The sequence below is a fragment of the Leptonychotes weddellii genome, chromosome 5 (assembly GCF_054177405.1).
Source record: "Leptonychotes weddellii isolate Sample4059 chromosome 5, ASM5417740v2, whole genome shotgun sequence".
Lineage (NCBI taxonomy): Eukaryota > Metazoa > Chordata > Mammalia > Carnivora > Phocidae > Leptonychotes > Leptonychotes weddellii.
Genome location: NC_138373.1, coordinates 58159518 through 58176113, shown reverse-complemented (window position 1 = coordinate 58176113; position 16596 = coordinate 58159518). Strand labels below are relative to the sequence as shown.

Sequence of the window (16596 nt, the reverse complement as noted above, 5' to 3'; positions counted from 1 at the left end):
TCTGAGGATTCCTGACTATGCCCGAGGGTTCTGTCTTCCAAGAATATGTCATTGCGTACTTCCCAAACTGCGTTCAGCTTATGGGTCGCATTGCCATCTCACATATGTGGTCCCTGTTCTGCAACACATTGATTCAGATATGAAATGTGCTCCCTTCCTCAAATGTCAGTGCATCCTTCCACTCAGAAGATGCGGGCATGTAGTAGACTATGGACAATTTGGAGGGAACAGAGGAGGGCCATATATCATAGCGGTTCACATAGCTTCTTATGGAGCACGATTTTTCCCTATTCTTATGTGTCCTTTAGACATCCCACATAGGATTCTTCCTGCTATGCCTGACATGGTCCCCAGCCTCACAGCATCTCACTAGTTCCTTGTTTCCACCTTCCACCCTTTGTTACTCACCCTCTAATTCCCCAGTTGTCTCGAAATCTCCCAAGTTCTTTCACTCAGTGTAGTAGAATCCAGCTCTCTCCTGCGTCAGCTCCCAAACTCTGCTCCAGGCCTACCTTTGCATGCTCAAACCCACCCACCAAAATGCTTCATTACCTTCACTTTCCTTATAAAGTATTTATGATATTAAATGGCATTTTATTTTGGTCAATTATACGTGTTTATAATTTTAGGGGTTTCAAGGATTCCCTTAAACCCAACCATCATTCCCCCTAGGTTTCGAGATAGTTCTGGGGTGTCTAGTCTTCTTGGGACTGTGAGTTTAGAAATTTCTTGGGCTTCTTCTTTGGAACAAAGTTAGTGGTTAGTCACAGAGTGTTTTCATAACCTCTGCAGGGTTGAATCCAGGTCAGGACAGCTGGTGTGGAGGTCACTTCTGGGCTGAGGAGCCCATACTAATGGATTTGCCCATTCCATCTTCCTGGCCAATCTGGAAACTGAGGGTGGCATCGAAGCTTCTGGGAAAAAAGAAAATCAATGAATCCAGCAGAAAACACTTTCGTTCATGTTTATGTTCTATTAAGAAAATGATACATGTATTATCAGGAAAGGTGAAGAACATGATACAGGATTAGAAATTGGTATAAAAAAGTGGATAGTGATTTTAGGAAAAGAGTTGATTAGGTAATTTCTTCCATTTGATTTAAATTTGCAACTGTGTTATTCTGAGAGATACATTCTTTTCTCCAGTGATGGAGTTTCCCTTCTTGGTGATGGTCTGTGGTTTCAAAGCACTGTTGCTTTCATTCTATTTCCATTTCCAGGGTATTCTAGCATGTATAGTTTTGTCCTTACCTGTGATTGAGCAGGACAAAAAGATTTTCATCTTACTTGAAAGCAGTGATATGATTGGGCTATAGTTTATCATATTTCTGAGGGAAGCTTCCCATTCGGTCCCATGATATGACTTAGAAATATCACTGGTAAACAGTGTTAAAAACTGGTAGAGGTATGGAGTTAGGGATAGACCAGAAATGTCATTATAACCTCTAGAGTTCTGAAGTTGTGTTGAAGGGGTAGAACTCCTCAAAGTGGAAATTAGGCCCTGTCCATGCTTCCCTCCAGCGCTGGAGTTCCTTCTGTGGTCCCTGGTCCTTAGTTTACTCTGATTTATCAACCAGAGGAAGGCTGGGAGGATGTTAAATCAAAGGGGCAATTTTAGATGCATTTCACCTTCTTTAACGAAGTCATCACGATTAGACTGTTCTCTTCAAGTCCTTTCTGCCATCACAAAAAGACTCAGCCAGGGTCAAAAGTCACTTCATTCACCTCTGTTTTAATCACCGATCATTTAAACCTCGGTACTTGAGGTAAATTATATATTAATTTCTTACCTGGGAAGGAAGGACTGTTTTAATGTTTGACTATGGATCAGATAACTCTATCTTGATAAAGAGCTAGAGAATCTGATTTTGAGAGAGAATCATCTAGAAAGATAGTATAAATATGATTACATGCCAGGTATAAGAAATAATGATATCAGAATTAGAAAGACAGAAGAAATGTGTAATAGGAAAGAAAAACTAGAGGAGAAACATCAAAAAAAAAAAAACCTACTTCATAGTGATGTGGGAAAAAGAATATTTGAAAAGTTATTTGGATTGAGAAAGGAGACAGCTAGAGGAAGAAAGGAAAATCAGAATAGAACAGAGGAATGACTCTTATTTCCAGATTTTTCACATCAGGGTTTGCATGCTAAAGGATCAGAGAATTTTTAAAAAGCAGGAATTATTGACAAGTTAGGCCTGAATGGGCTCTTGAAGGAATTTGTGGATTCCATGTTGAGTAGTGTGGGGTGAGTCTTTAAACTGGTAATCTTTATTTATTGAGTACTGTGGGACTTATGTGTAAGCTTTTTATAAGCCTCGTTCAGTCTTCTCCCAGTGTCCCATAAATAAGATAAAAACGTACTGTTAAGGGGGGAAAACTGTGTTAAAGTGTGAATGGAGTCAGCAACATCAAGGATTCTTTCCTTCTCATGCTAATACAGAAACTGAAGATGAGCTGGTAAAAGGGGGAAATGGTCATCATGACCAATTAGTAGTGAATCTGGAATAAGAGGTTTCTATAAACCAGGGATTAAGAATGGAAAGCAAAATACATGGCCACAGTCAAGCCCTATCTTATCTTCAACTTTTTTGTTGTAGGACAATTCTAGAAACGTCTGCTTTCACAGGAATGCTGTAGGAAACTATGGACATTTTCAGTACTTTCAAAGATTCTTCAGAATTCACTATATCACTATGAGAGTTAAGGAATGGCTCATAGAGTGGTTCATGTGTGCATTTTATCTAGAGTCACTTAGAACTGTGCCATCCAATATGGTAGCCTCTAGTCACATGAGGCCACTGAACACTTAAAATGTGACTAGTCCCAATTGAGATGTGTTTAAATGTATGGGGGGAAAAAAAGCATGGAAAATATATTATTAATTTTTCTATTAGATGTTGAAGTGATAATATTTTTGGCTATATTGAGATAAATAAAATATTTTATTAAAATAATTTCATCTTTGGGGTGCCTGGGTGGCTCAGTCAGTTAAGCATCCAACTCTTGATTTCAGCTCAGGTCATGATCTCAGGGTTGTGAGATGGAGCCCCATGTCACACCCCGCGATGGGTGTGGAGCCTTGCTTGGGATTCTCTCTCTCCCTTTCCCTCTGCTCCTCCCCCTACCCCACCCCACTTTACTTGCATGCACGTGCTCTCTCTCTCTAAAAAATAATATACATATTAAAAAATTTTATCTTTTACTTTTTGCTTTTTTAAGTGTGTCTACTAGAAAATTTAAAATTGCTTATGTGGTTTGCATGTGTGGCACACATTGTGATTCTTTTGGAATCACCACAAGAGTGGTGGTGGTAAGAGGCAAGTTAGGGAAGGAGCTTCTCATCACAATTTTGTCAAAGTTGAGGAAGAGACATCAAGGAGAAGGAAGTCAAAGTTCTATTCGGCTGAAAACTGGCTGATATTCCCTCAGTCCCACTCCAGAGGAGAAATGAATCCTACTCTTAAGGAAACCCTGCTATCTTCAAGGTCCTTCGTGCTTCTGGCATAGAGCCACATCTGTATCCGCTCACCTTTGTTTTGTTATCGCCACCAGAGCTGCCAGAAATCAGTGTGAAGGAAAGAACTAGTTTTTTGTCCTCATTAGATTATGACTTCCCTAAAATACAGATTCTGAAGGTGCAACCATTCGTCCCCACACCCAACAAGCTGGTCTGTAGTTGATTTTCTCTGTGTGTTAAGGTATAAAGAAAATGTGTAGATGAATGAATGACTAAATAAATGAATGGTGCGCAAGAAAAATATAAGTCCAAGTAAAGGATCAAAGACCTTGCAATGGTCAGTGGACCAAATCAGAGAAAAAGCATGTGAAGTTGGAAGCAAATTTTTTTCTACAACAAAGTGTTAAACACTCGACAGTGTGCACCAGTGGTCCCTATCTTTATAGCCAACTTGTCTTCTAAGTGGTTGGTGTACCAGCTGTTAAATACTTTAATACTCTCTGGTTGGAAGAATTAGGTTAAAGAAATTCTTTAAATCAATGAAGAGAGTTGTTTCCCTCTTCATGGGTAGATTGTAGGAGAAAATTATTTGGAAAATTTGCAAAAGCTAGCATTATCCACTTTTCCATTTTTTTAAGGGTACAAAGTTGACCTTGGTTTATTGCTGCTTCTTTCTTTTTTTTTTTTTTAAAGATTTTATTTATTTATTTGAGACAGAGAGAATGAGAGACAGAGAGCATGAGAGGGAGGAGGGTCAGAGGGAGAAGCAGACTCCCTGCTGAGCAGGGAGCCCGATGCGGGACTCGATCCTGGGACTCCAGGATCATGACCTGAGCCGAAGGCAGTCGCTTAACCAACTGAGCCACCCAGGCGCCCTATTGCTGCTTATTTCTGATAGAATAACGCACAGGCCAGTTTTAACTTAATCTGCACGTGTACGACATGAGTCACTGTGCTTTCAAATAGAATTTTTTTTATAGACTATAAGCTTCCATTTAGAAAAGGAGAGTTGGTTTTCTCTTAATAAATTCCTCTTGAAATTTCAAGTGAATTAACCAGAGGAACATTTTAGAGTAGGGTGGGAAGAAAGTTCTATTTTATTTTCCATTGTCTTTGAAATTCAAAACTTAGTTTTGCACATCCACTGCTTTTTCCTTGGTTACCTCTCTGAGGGCAACTTCCCTCTGTTACACAATTCCTAGGACCCATGGAAATACTTCCATCTTAATTTCTTTTAAAATAAAAGAAAAATGAACATAATCACAATGAATACATAGCAAACATGGATCATATACATTTATATGTTGATGTAGTCATAAAATATAATTTTAACATTTTTTAATGTAGGAAAGAGTGTGCAAAGACAAAAGTATCTAGAGCACACAAAAATCATAATGCAGCCCTGAGCCTACTGCTTAATTCCCTCAGGTCCTTCTTTCTGCTTTCCAGCATGACTATTTTATAATCTGGCAGTCTAGCATCCCAGTAACGTAATATGTACTAACATGATAAATTACTCTCTCTTCATCGGTTAGTGAGTCTGATAACAAATAATCATTGAGAATCTTTTCTGCTATGTACTGGTTTGCTTTTTTTTTTTTGCCTATTATTTTTATTTTATTTTATTTTTTTATTATGTTAGTCACCGTACAGTACCTCATTAGTTTTTGATGTAGTGTTCCATGATTCATTGTTTGTGTATAACACCCAGCGCTCCATGTAATATGTGCCCTCCTTAATACCTAAAACAATGAACATGACAGACAGCATATGGTGGGAGACAAGCATTGAACAAAGAAGTATGCCAAATATTACAAAGAAATACAGGATACTATAAATATGTAATTGGGGGATGTCATCTAAGTATATTTTTTAAATATTTAACTTTTAATGTACCCTTACAGAGATTCCTTAATATTTATTTTTTTTTTAAGATTTTATTTTTTATTATTTATTTGAGAGAGAGAGAATGAGAGAGAGCGAGTACATGAGAGGGGGGAGGGTCAGAGGGAGAAGCAGACTCCCTGCCGAGCAGGGAGCCCGATGCGGCACTCCATCCAGGGACTCCAAGATCATGACCTGAGCTGAAGGCAGTCGCTTAACCAACTGAGCCACCCAGGCGCCCCGATTCCTTAATATTTAAAAGCAAATGCGAATGTAAATTATTATTTTCCCTATTTTATATAAAAGTTAGACTATTCAACTCAACAGCAAAAAACAACTCAATTAAAAAATGGGGAAAGGAGTTAAATAGACATTTCCTCATAGAAGATACACAAATGGCTGATAAACACATGAAAAAATGCTCAACATTACTTATTAGAGAAATGCAAATCAAAACCAGAATGAGATACTGCTTCACACCCATTCGGATGGCTACTATTAAAAAAAAAAACAAACCAGAAATTAACAAGTGTTGGCAAGGATGTGAAAAAATTGGAACCCTTGTACACTACTGATAGGAATATAAAATAGTGCAACCACTATAGAAAAGAGTATGCTAGTTCCTCAGAAAAGCAAAAATAGAATTACCATATGATCCAGGAATTTCACTCCTGGGTATATACACAAAAGAGCTGAAAACAGGGACTCGAACAGCTGTTTGTAACACCCACATTCATAGCAGCATTGTTCACAATAGCCAAAAGGTGGAAGCAACCCAGTGTCTGCTGACAGATGAATGGATAAAGAAAACGTGGTGTATACATACAATGGAATGGTATTCAGCCTTAAGAAGGAAGGAAATTCTGACACACACTCTACAAAATGGATGAAGCTTAAAGACATGATTTTAAGTGAAATAAGACAGTCACAAAATTTCATTCTCTCCCTGTGTGTATATACATTCATATTCTTTTTGCTATGGGACTCTCTTGTGGATAATGTTTTATTAATTTGAAGAACACATTATGGAGTAGGGAGACACTTGTAACAAATATTTTGTCCCGATTAACTATATATGTTGTGATTTTCCTTTTGATTTTTCCCCAGGTAGCCTTTAAAAAACTGTAATTATGTTTAATAATCTTTCTCTGTATGGCTTCTAGATTTGAAGTGATAGAGAGAAGCCCCTTACTTCACAACTTTAAAGGGGGTGTCAAAAGTTTTCTTCTGATATTTCTATGGGTCCCAATGTTTACCTTAAATCTTTTATCTATTTGGACTGCATCTGAGTTTGACATATGGTATCATATGATGTGAAAAAAATATTCAACTTTTTTTTCCCCACATAGCTACTCAGTTATCCTAATACCATTTAGTGATCTATCTGTCTTTCTCCTTCTTCCCTGGTGGAAATAAACCACATCTTAAACTGAGCCTGTCTTATCTTTCTATTCTCCTCTACCGACTTCTGTTTTTACTCATGTTCCAGTCCCACACTGTTTTAATTATTGAGCCTTTAGAATATGTTTAATATCTGGCTGTGTTTATTCTCATTCTTCTTTTTTCATAGTTTTTCTAGCTATTGTTGTTTGATTATTTTTCCACATTAATTTTAGAATCAACTGGTCGACTAAAAAAAACTGTTTTGTTAGTTTTATTGGAATTGTGTTATATTGACAAATTAATTACAGAAAAATGGTATTTTAAGGATGTAGAATCATCTTATCCAAAAACTTGGTATGTCTATCCACGTCTTCTTTTGCGGCCATTAGTAGAGTTCTAATATGTTCTAAATAGGTCTTGCATATTTTTTGTTAAATTTATTCATAGGTATTTTATCTTTTTGTTGTTTTGTTGTTGTAAGTAGAGTCCTTTCTTCCATCACATTTTTCTAACTGGTTGTTGTTTTTTATATGAGAATGCCATTGATTTCTATATGTTAACATTATACTCTGCTACCACCATAAATTTGCTTACTGTTTTTGGCAGTTTTTTGGTTGACTTCCTTGTGTTTTCTAGTAATACAATTATATGACATGCCAACAGTGATGGTTTTACCTCCTGCTGAAATTTTTGCCATGATTCTTGCCCTGCCTTGTTGCGTTGACTTGTACCTCCACGTGCAGTGTTAAATAATAGTGATGATGGTGCACATTCTTATCCTGCTTCTGACATTCAGGGCAACACTTCTAGTTTTTTCCCATTATGCACGATGCTGGCTTTTAGTTTTCAATCCATGCCTTCCAATTATGGCTTTTGACATTGAAGATCTGGGTTCAGATATTCTTTTCTCTACCACTAACTAACTGAAAAACATTAGGTAAGTCATCTAACATCTCTGATTTATTTCCACATCTGTAAAATGAGGGAGCTGTTGATAATGGTCGTGAAAGCACTTGACAAGCTGTGCAATATGAACGTCCCTTGTTATTCCTGTTTCCTCCTGTATAGAATCCTTCCCTACATACCTCTTTTTGGAATTGTAAAACTGGGTTTCCCTTTGTGGCTCCGAGCCTTTTTTGTAATTCCATTCACTACACAGTTTCTACGTATATTCCAAGGCTGGAAAGAAAAAGTGCTTTTTGAACGATGAACAAATTCCTTTGCTGACATTTAACCAAAATGTATTCCAAACCTGAAGCTTTTTGGAAGGCTAAGAAAATGTTGGTCACCTTCTTGTAAAAAAGTGAAATAAAAAATGTTTGTGTACCACAGCACTTCCTGACTGAGCTGGAAATGAGTGCACTGAGGTGGTGTTATTTTGTGGTGTTTCAGTTCTGGGAAAAATGAAACCAAAAAATATAGGAAATTTTTCAAGATTTTTGGTTGTGAAAGCTTTCCTTTTTTTTTTCTTCTTCCAACTTTGGTTAACATTGAGAGAGCCATCCAAGTTTGATTCAGCTTCACAACTTCGGCAAACTCATTCCTGTCAAGTGATCCGCTAACTAACACTTTCTTCTGTGTTAAATTCTGTGTTTTAGAGCGTGGACTGCGTGGTCGGAGATACTGATGGCTACCATTCCTTTCTTAGACATAACACGGCCGCCTGATAGCCCTGACTGAACGTCAGATAATTTGCGCATATAGGATTTTTTTATTCCTTTTTAAAAATGAGCTTCTGTACTAGTTTTTGTGCAGGGTTATGCCTTGGTCCAATCTAATAAGATGGGCAAATTTACTTTTCCTTTGTAAGAAATCCCCCAGCAAGTGGCTCCGTAACTTAAAGGGTTTTCATTACTTTAATATATCAACTGGCCCCACAGCCCCCATGCCCGGAAAGTAAATTGTGCGGTAATCTGTCTGTCCCCCATGTTTTCTAACACCACTTACCTTCCTCTTTGAGGCAGCTCTCATAGGACCTCGGATTCAAGCTGTGAAAGTAATTTCTTTCGAGCAGTAACAGCCTTCCTCACTGGGCTTGCCGTTTCATCAGTGGCTTGGTCATGTGGCTGGGCTTCAGAAGAGAATTTCATACTCCCTCATTTTCCTGGATTCAGTTCTCTGACTACATGTTGAATCTGAGGAATCTGCCCTTTCTAGAATGGCTTGCGGACGCAGTTTTGCATTAAAAGCTAATGAGGCCTACATGTATGCTCTTGCAGAGACTGGTATGAGTAGGACACTAGTCTCCAGCACATGTTATAGATTTCTTTGCTGTCCTTAGAGGCACGCACACTGGAAAACATATTCCTTCTTTTATATATATATATCTTTTGTGAATCTCAAAGTCAGTAAGAGAAAACAATGGGGGAACGTGGCATAAGGTACATGGATCCATTCAGTTTTTTAGAGGGAAAGGCTTTTAGAAATCTTCGCTTATTAAATGTAAGTGGCAGTTGCTATAACAGTAGCATTGCCATCCTGTATGTTAGTCCACTTTATGGAGCGCTTCTCAAAGCAAATTTAGAAAATTAGAATAAAGGCCACACTAGAAAACATTAAATGAATCAGTCAAAAACTAAACCTTTCATAGACATGGCCTGCACTGCTAAAGAGAGCTGGCAAAGCAGAATATTCATGGCTCCCTTCACACACCACCAGCACTCCCAACGAAGGGCTCCATCCCTAAGTTAATTCAATAATAAAACAAGACTCAGGGTTGAAAATATACTCATTTCCGTGGAGGAAAACTATTCATAATTCTGCAAATTAAGCTGAGTAACCCAGAAAGTGACAGCATGTGTTCCATTTGTCATTTTTCTCATTACTACATTTCAGAAGACAGAACCATCTCCCTCTCGTTCACTACTGTGTTACCAGCTGTTAGCAAAATGCAGTAAAGATCTGTTGATTGATTGGTTTATTGATTGATAGCCGGGGAATATAATAAGTACTTCCACCTTTGAAACAATCTCAGTTTGTTGAGGAAAGTATCTTTTATTATGTAAATACAACAGCAAGCAAAGTAAATATGATGGGCCAGAATCAATTCTTAGGTAATCAGGAACAGACTGTATGCTGTGGAAATGGTTTACATTACCCCAAAAGCAAAATTTTGCAGTTAGTGTAAGATATGGTGGTAAAACATTGAGCTTTTGCTTTCTACTGATAGTGTAAACATTACTCCAAGATGCAGTCTCTGGAAATAATTTAGTTAACTCTTATTTTTATATGCATGTTCTGTTCTGGAGACTTGTTGCAAAAATTGATGGAAAGTTATTCTCTTTAAGTGACAGTTTGTTTACAGGAATTCCTTGAAATCTTGATGGTTATTGAAAAGAATGAAATAAATGTTGCCTCAAACTGCCTGATGCAGAGCTACCCCACACCTTCCAAACCAGTACCATACTTTGTTAGTAAATCACCTAAACTCCATAAAGGTCATGGAGACTGCTCCCTTTGTAAAATGAAATATTTATGTTTCATTCCCAAAAACATATTGTGGATCATTTTGGTGTTTTAAGTTGAAGGTACATAGTAAATTATTCCAAAATTATGGAGGCCAAATGTCATTCTCTCCAAAAGTTTGTGTAATATCTATTTATCTGTGGGCAGATGACTGCATAGCATAATCAGAGGCAGACTTTGTCATGTTAAGTCTAAGTAAACACAGCTGAACATAAGCAAGTTGGACTACAAGGTTTTTTTGAGCTTTGCCAACAGCATATGACCTTGGAGAAAAAAAAATTTTTTTTTACTACAATCTTCTGCTTTCAATGGAAAAAAAAAAGAATTCTTTTTGTTTGGAATTAACAAGTGATGATTAGAAGCTTGTTATGTTCTAATTTTTAGATGCAAGACGAATAAACATCATGCACGCACCCAACAAAAAGCCACCTTCCTGAGGGAGTTATATTCCCCGTCGGGGAGCTGAATATAAACTGCGAGGGTGGAAGCCAATTAAATGGGGCTTCTTTCTAAAAGAAAACTTTTTCGTGTTTATTTGTATTTTGTTCTTTGTCCTTCTGCCATTTCAACAGATTAAAATTGTGGTTCCAGATGCCATTAGAAAATGAACTTTATTGATTTACCCATTCTTTAAGAAGCATCTGTCCTCAATAGCAAAGAAACTGTTTTGTCATTAACTTTCAGTTTTCAGTAGAAACTCTCATTAACTGCTTTAGGCTTTCCACAAGTCCTTTTTTTCCTTTTTTTTTTTTTTTTAATGCAAGTTTCTTTTCAGTCACCTAATACCTTCTTCTTTTAGCCTAGTATGGGGTCCAATATTATATTTTTTTAAGGGCACTTTGTGGCTAAAATAAGTTCCTATTAAATATTTCATGTCAAAAAGTGGACTTTAAGTGAGAACTTTGGTAAAAGATGGATTAGTGGAGATTTGTCTGGAAACGTCTAGCTTTTCAATATTCTCAGACTGGCGAGCGGCCAGATAGATCCTCTTCTCTTCCCGTTCTTTCACTTAAGGAAACTATTTTTTCCCCTTCACCCTTCGGGTATACATTTCCTTCTCAGAGCAAATGCAGGATGTATTAAGGATATCTTCTCCTTTCAGGACCCCCACTCCCTGCCCTTGCCTTTGCTCCCTCCCACAGCACTGCCCACAAGGAGCTGTTGTCATTTCTCTCTCAAAGTGTGAGTTGCTTAGGGATGAGATCCATTTAGTGATTTGTATTTCTAGGGCCTACCACAGTGCCTGGCATATAAGATGCGTTCAGTAAATGTTTGCTGTGTGACCCATGGACTCATGAAGAAGTAAAGACAACTTGGAGAAGAGCAAATTCTGTTACACTTAAAATTAAAAGATCTGGCTTCTAGTACTGGCCCTGTTGTTTACTAACAATTTGGCCTTGGACCTATCAGTCATTTTTTCTCAGTCTCAATTTCCATACTCTAAAATGGGGGAAATGATAGGTATACACAAAAAGGAAATGAGATAAATTGCACACTTATGTCTTACAAGTGTTCAATAAATATTATCATCAACTGAATTATGTTAACTTGACCTAGCCCTTAATTATGCCCCAAAATGGCAGGGAGGATTCGCGGGGATAAAATGATACATATAAAGTATAATTTTCCACTTGACACAAAAAGATAATTTGGTTTTCACTTGGATAAGTTCACATTCACTGTAATGTAGTTGTACATTCTCTATCAAAGTGCCAGCCATCCAAAGATGGCAAAAAAATTTTTTCAAGAGAAATCAAGTATTTCTCACATTCTGCCACGCAGTGGGAAGAACTTTTTAATAATTATCAGTCTCTTTGTAAAATATCAGGAGTATTTAGAATAATCTATACATTCTTGCTCCAGTCAATCAAGAATTTAAAGATATCAAGTACAGCTGTTTAAGATGAAGCCGTGGTACAATTAAGGTCTTTTAAATATGATTTAAGTCGTTATTTTATTCCTTGTGAAAAGGACAGGTATACCAGTTAGATCTTCATAGAAAATTCTTTTTTTTTTTTTTAAGATTTTTTTTTATTTATTTATTTTGAGAGAGAGAATGCGAGACAGAGAGCATGAGAGGGAGGAGGGTCAGAGGGAGAAGCAGACTCCCTGCCGAGCAGGGAGCCCGATGCGGGACTCGATCGCGGGACTCCAGGATCATGACCTGAGCCGAAGGCAGTCGCTTAACCAACTGAGCCACTCAGCCGCCCTTCATAGAAAATTCTTAATGACAAATATTAGAGAAGTAGCTTATAAGAATTGGGAATTTCCAAAGCTGTTTCCCCAAATTCAAGTGCTATATTCTATTGTGAGTAAGGGCCTTCACATGTAAAACTTTCTCCAAGAATTTAAGAGTAAACACTACAACATACCTGTATGATTGCATGGGTAACACATGTAAGCCACTGGTCCAATAGCTACTACATGTGTCAGCCCCAAAATAAGCAGCAAAAGACCAGTTGCTAACATAATCCTGGAATTTGCCTTGGTATGCTCATTCTCACTCTCACCAAAGATTCCATCCTCATGTTTTGCATATTATGGCTGCCAAGCAACTGAAGTGATATTCTCCAAGCCATTGCAAAACCGAAGCCTTCATAATATGCAGTCTTGCTCCTGTGATAATTCTCCACACTCGAGCATCATAGACATAACATGGCTGCCCTTGACCTAGCTTAGATAATTCAAATACAAAAGCTATTTTGAATTGTTGTGTTGTTATCTGCTCCACTTCAAGGTAAATTTTCCACATTCGTCAAAAGTTGCTGCCACTACAGAGTATTTCCAATTGTGGAATAATTGTAGCTGTTATGTAGTGAGTATTACTGGGTGCCTTGTGTCTTACAGTGATTTTTTTTTTTTTTTCAAACCCTTGTGTCGAGGGCTGACTTTCAATAGATCGCAGCGAGGGAGCTGCTCTGCTACGTACGAAACCCCGACCCAGAAGCAGGTCGTCTACGAATGGTTTAGCACCAGGTTCCCACGAACGTGCGTTGCGTGACGGGCGAGGGGGCGGCCCCCTTTCCGGCCACGCCCCGTTTCCCGGGACAAGGGGCTCTCCGCACCAGACCCCGGTCCCGACGCGCGGCGGGGCACGCCACGTCTTACAGTGATTATTTCTAATTTCTGCAAGAGTCCTCATTGTTCAATATTTTTTGTATCTATTATATAGATGAAAAAAAATGAGGCTCAGAGAGATTAGGTAACTTGCCCCATACCACATGCTAATATGCAGCAGAACACCAATTCAGACCCCAAGCTCTTTGCTTCCAAATCTGCTCTCCTTCCAGTGTACCTTACTGTTGGGGAATCAAGTGTGGTTAAGTGAAGGTACCCTCCACAGTTTGCACTGATGAGCAGAGAACAGGTGTACTCAAATCATGATAAACCAAAACAAAGACACGAATCCCATTAAAAGCAGCTGGAGGAATTAGGTAACTAATGGTTTATTTCTGTGCCTCAAAGACTGCTAAAATTAGCTTGGAATTCCATTTGAAAAATTCTTCAGTTAATCATAAATTCTGACTCCTGTTTCTAAAGCAAAATTTTGATAGATGTTTCCAGCACTTGCCCCATGCAACTCCCCTTACTTCCTCTTTTTTTTCAGTGTAAAAATAATCTCTTTTCTATTTCTGGACCCACTTTCTGCTTTTCCTAGCCCTGCCAGTTTTTATTATTACAAGGATTAGTTGTGTGAATAATTAATTAAATGCATTTTCACCAAGGGCTTTTTATCACTGCTCATCTTTCATTTCTTTATTCTTCTCCTAGGAGCTCCTGTAAGTCAACTCAAATACAGATTTCTTGCTTCTTTCACTTTGAGACTATTATTGGCCATCTTCTTGTCCAAGTAAGAATCAATATATTATGTTGTCTAATAAACTATTTTATAGAATGGCTTTTATAAGCCTCCTAACATAGGCTGCAAATCAACTGGGTAATGTATCCAGCTACTTCAAGTTTGGAAAATAAGAGAAATACTTTTTCTAAAAAGCTTTGCTGGCCAACTCCACCTTCTTCCCTCCTATTCTCATCTTATGCTGAGGGCTGTATAATTAACTGCTGCCCTAAAGCCTGAAACAATGGCTCACTTCTTCACGTGTGTTTTGTAATGTCCTGTGTTCAGCTCCCTTTGTGGGTGGCCTGGGAAGGATGGTTACTCCTCCTATGCTTCAGCTCCTTTGGCTTTGGACCCATGTGTGAACTGTATGCATAACAGAGAGTGGTGCACTCATGCTGGGCATTACATGGGTGTGCTTCTAAGTAGATAGACATCTGAAATAATAGATGTCACGAACAGTGGTGCTGTGGCACTTTTCTAAGGCCAGGGGCCTTCACAGCTCTTGGTTTCTTGTGAAACACTAGTCTGCCCTTGAATACCAACCCCTCTTGCTTCCACCTCCTGAGTGTGGAAAAGTGACTAGAACTACCACATCTATTAGGAAGGGAAGAGAGCCGCTTACCTACAAGAGCTTGGAAATCTTATAAAGGAATGTATAGTTTTCCTGGTTGTTATTAGCCTTCCCTACCCCCACCCCCCCAAAAGGGTAATTTTTTTGTGCTTTCATGATGAAAATATATAGTTTGTTTACTCTTTTTTTTTTTTTAAGATTTTATTTATTTATATGACAGAGAGAGACAGCGAGAACAGGAACACAAGCAGGGGGAGTGGGAGAGGGAGAAGCAGGCTTCCCGCAGAGCAGGGAGCCTGATGCGGGGCTCGATCCCAGGACTGGGATCATGACCTGAGCCAAAGGCGAACACTTAACAACTGAGCCACCCAGGCGCCCCTAAATCAATAATTTTTAATGACTAAGGTAAATGTTTTTTATTTTTCAGGTGCCTTATTTACTTATAACAGCATATGACATTTATAAGACAATATGTATGGCAGCTGCTTGCATTTAAATATATTTAAATCATGAAAACATGCCATTCTTTTGTATTTACATTTTCATGAAATGGCTTTGCAAGAATTTTATACTTGTTCTGTCCTTTCCTGGTAGTCATTGAGCTCTGGTGTTCTGTTTTGTTTTGTTTGATGTATGATCATAAGGGTGCTTACTTTCTCTTTATCATTTCTTTGTTTCCATGCTTAAGTACTATATTTTTAATACCTTGTGATGCTCACAGAAGTACCCTTCTTGCATATTACATTCCTTAAGCGTGGGTGTGAAACCTTATTATTTTAGACTTGCTACGTCTGATTTTGGTAGGCCGTTGGCAGTGGTGGTCTCAGCATAGGATGGGTCTGTGTGCTCTGGGGAGAGAACATTCTCTGCTCACCCTCCTGCAGACACCCAGCCAAGAGTTGTTCTCAGTTTTCAGCCTGCCCATCCACCACCATTAGTACTTTGGTTCTCTTCAGTCCTTTGGTCCAAGGTGCTCTGACATTCTGCCATTCTTTAAGAGCAAAGCCATTGGCAGGCCTGGACAGGATCCTCTCAATCCTTCTTCACAACTGTATTCAACATCATGACCACTGCGTTCAATTTTAGTGATTTTGGCCTTGGTGGTGGCCTACTTTTTGCATAGTGGTTCTGTACCCCTTATCCTTGTTCCTCTTTAGAGATCATATAGCTCCAGCTACGTCTCAGGGTTGCTGTAAAAATAACATTAAAAATAGCCAAAAACTGTTTGTAAAACCTCATCACTATGTTGATGTATAATAAAACAGTGCTCTGTTCTTTTTGAGGCAGGCTTGAATAAAACATTCTACTAAGGGCAGCAGAAACTAAGTTTACTTTAGTTTAAAAAAGCTTATTATCTTACCCTAGAAAGAAAAAATTCTATGTTAGGTTGAATAATTAGTTTTTGATGACCCCATGTGGATTATTATCTGTCACCCTGTTTTCCCAAAGGAAAGATAAAAAAAAATACAAGAGTTTCAAAAATAAAAGGCCCCACCATCACAGCAATATAGAGCTGGGCCAACGTGTTTATTTTCAAAACAGAAAACAGAGATCTTATAACAGTATATTGTTACCATTGCTGTTCCAATTAGAAGAAGGAGGATGATTTGATTATTCTGAAGTATTCTGTAATATATTACAGTGAAAATCTTGGGTTTCTTTATTCTCCAGTTTGTATTTGTAATGACTGTCCCTGAATTATATGTCATAGTATATTAAAAATTATAATAACCGGGGGAAAAGCAATGCAAGAAAGTAAAATGTTTTACTGCCCCCCGCCCCCACAAAAAGGCATTCTTAGTGGTATTATATTCATGTTTCAGCAAAAATCGAAACAATGAAAATTATCTCTGAAACCCATTTCTGAACAATATTTTCCAACAATAATGTTATATCTCCTATTCACATGAAGGTAGACTCAAGAACTTCGTTTGTTAAATACAGCCTTGTTATTTGACCCTTGTTGGAATACTAAGAACCCGTAATGAT

The 16596-nt window shown here is 38.1% G+C and overlaps 1 protein-coding gene and 1 long non-coding RNA gene across 2 annotated transcripts in view; one reads left to right on the top strand and one right to left on the bottom strand.

The window, feature by feature from the left end:
• Window positions 1–16596, top strand: part of MKX (mohawk homeobox) — a 65205-nt gene that overhangs the window by 33087 nt on the left and 15522 nt on the right. The gene's annotated exons all lie outside the window — the stretch shown is intronic.
• LOC145721412 (uncharacterized) lies at window positions 529–8833 on the bottom strand. The gene is made up of 3 exons (XR_014145085.1): window positions 8678–8833; window positions 5120–5205; window positions 529–914 (listed from the first exon to the last, which is right to left on the bottom strand). It is a non-coding gene; the product is annotated as an uncharacterized LOC145721412 (long non-coding RNA).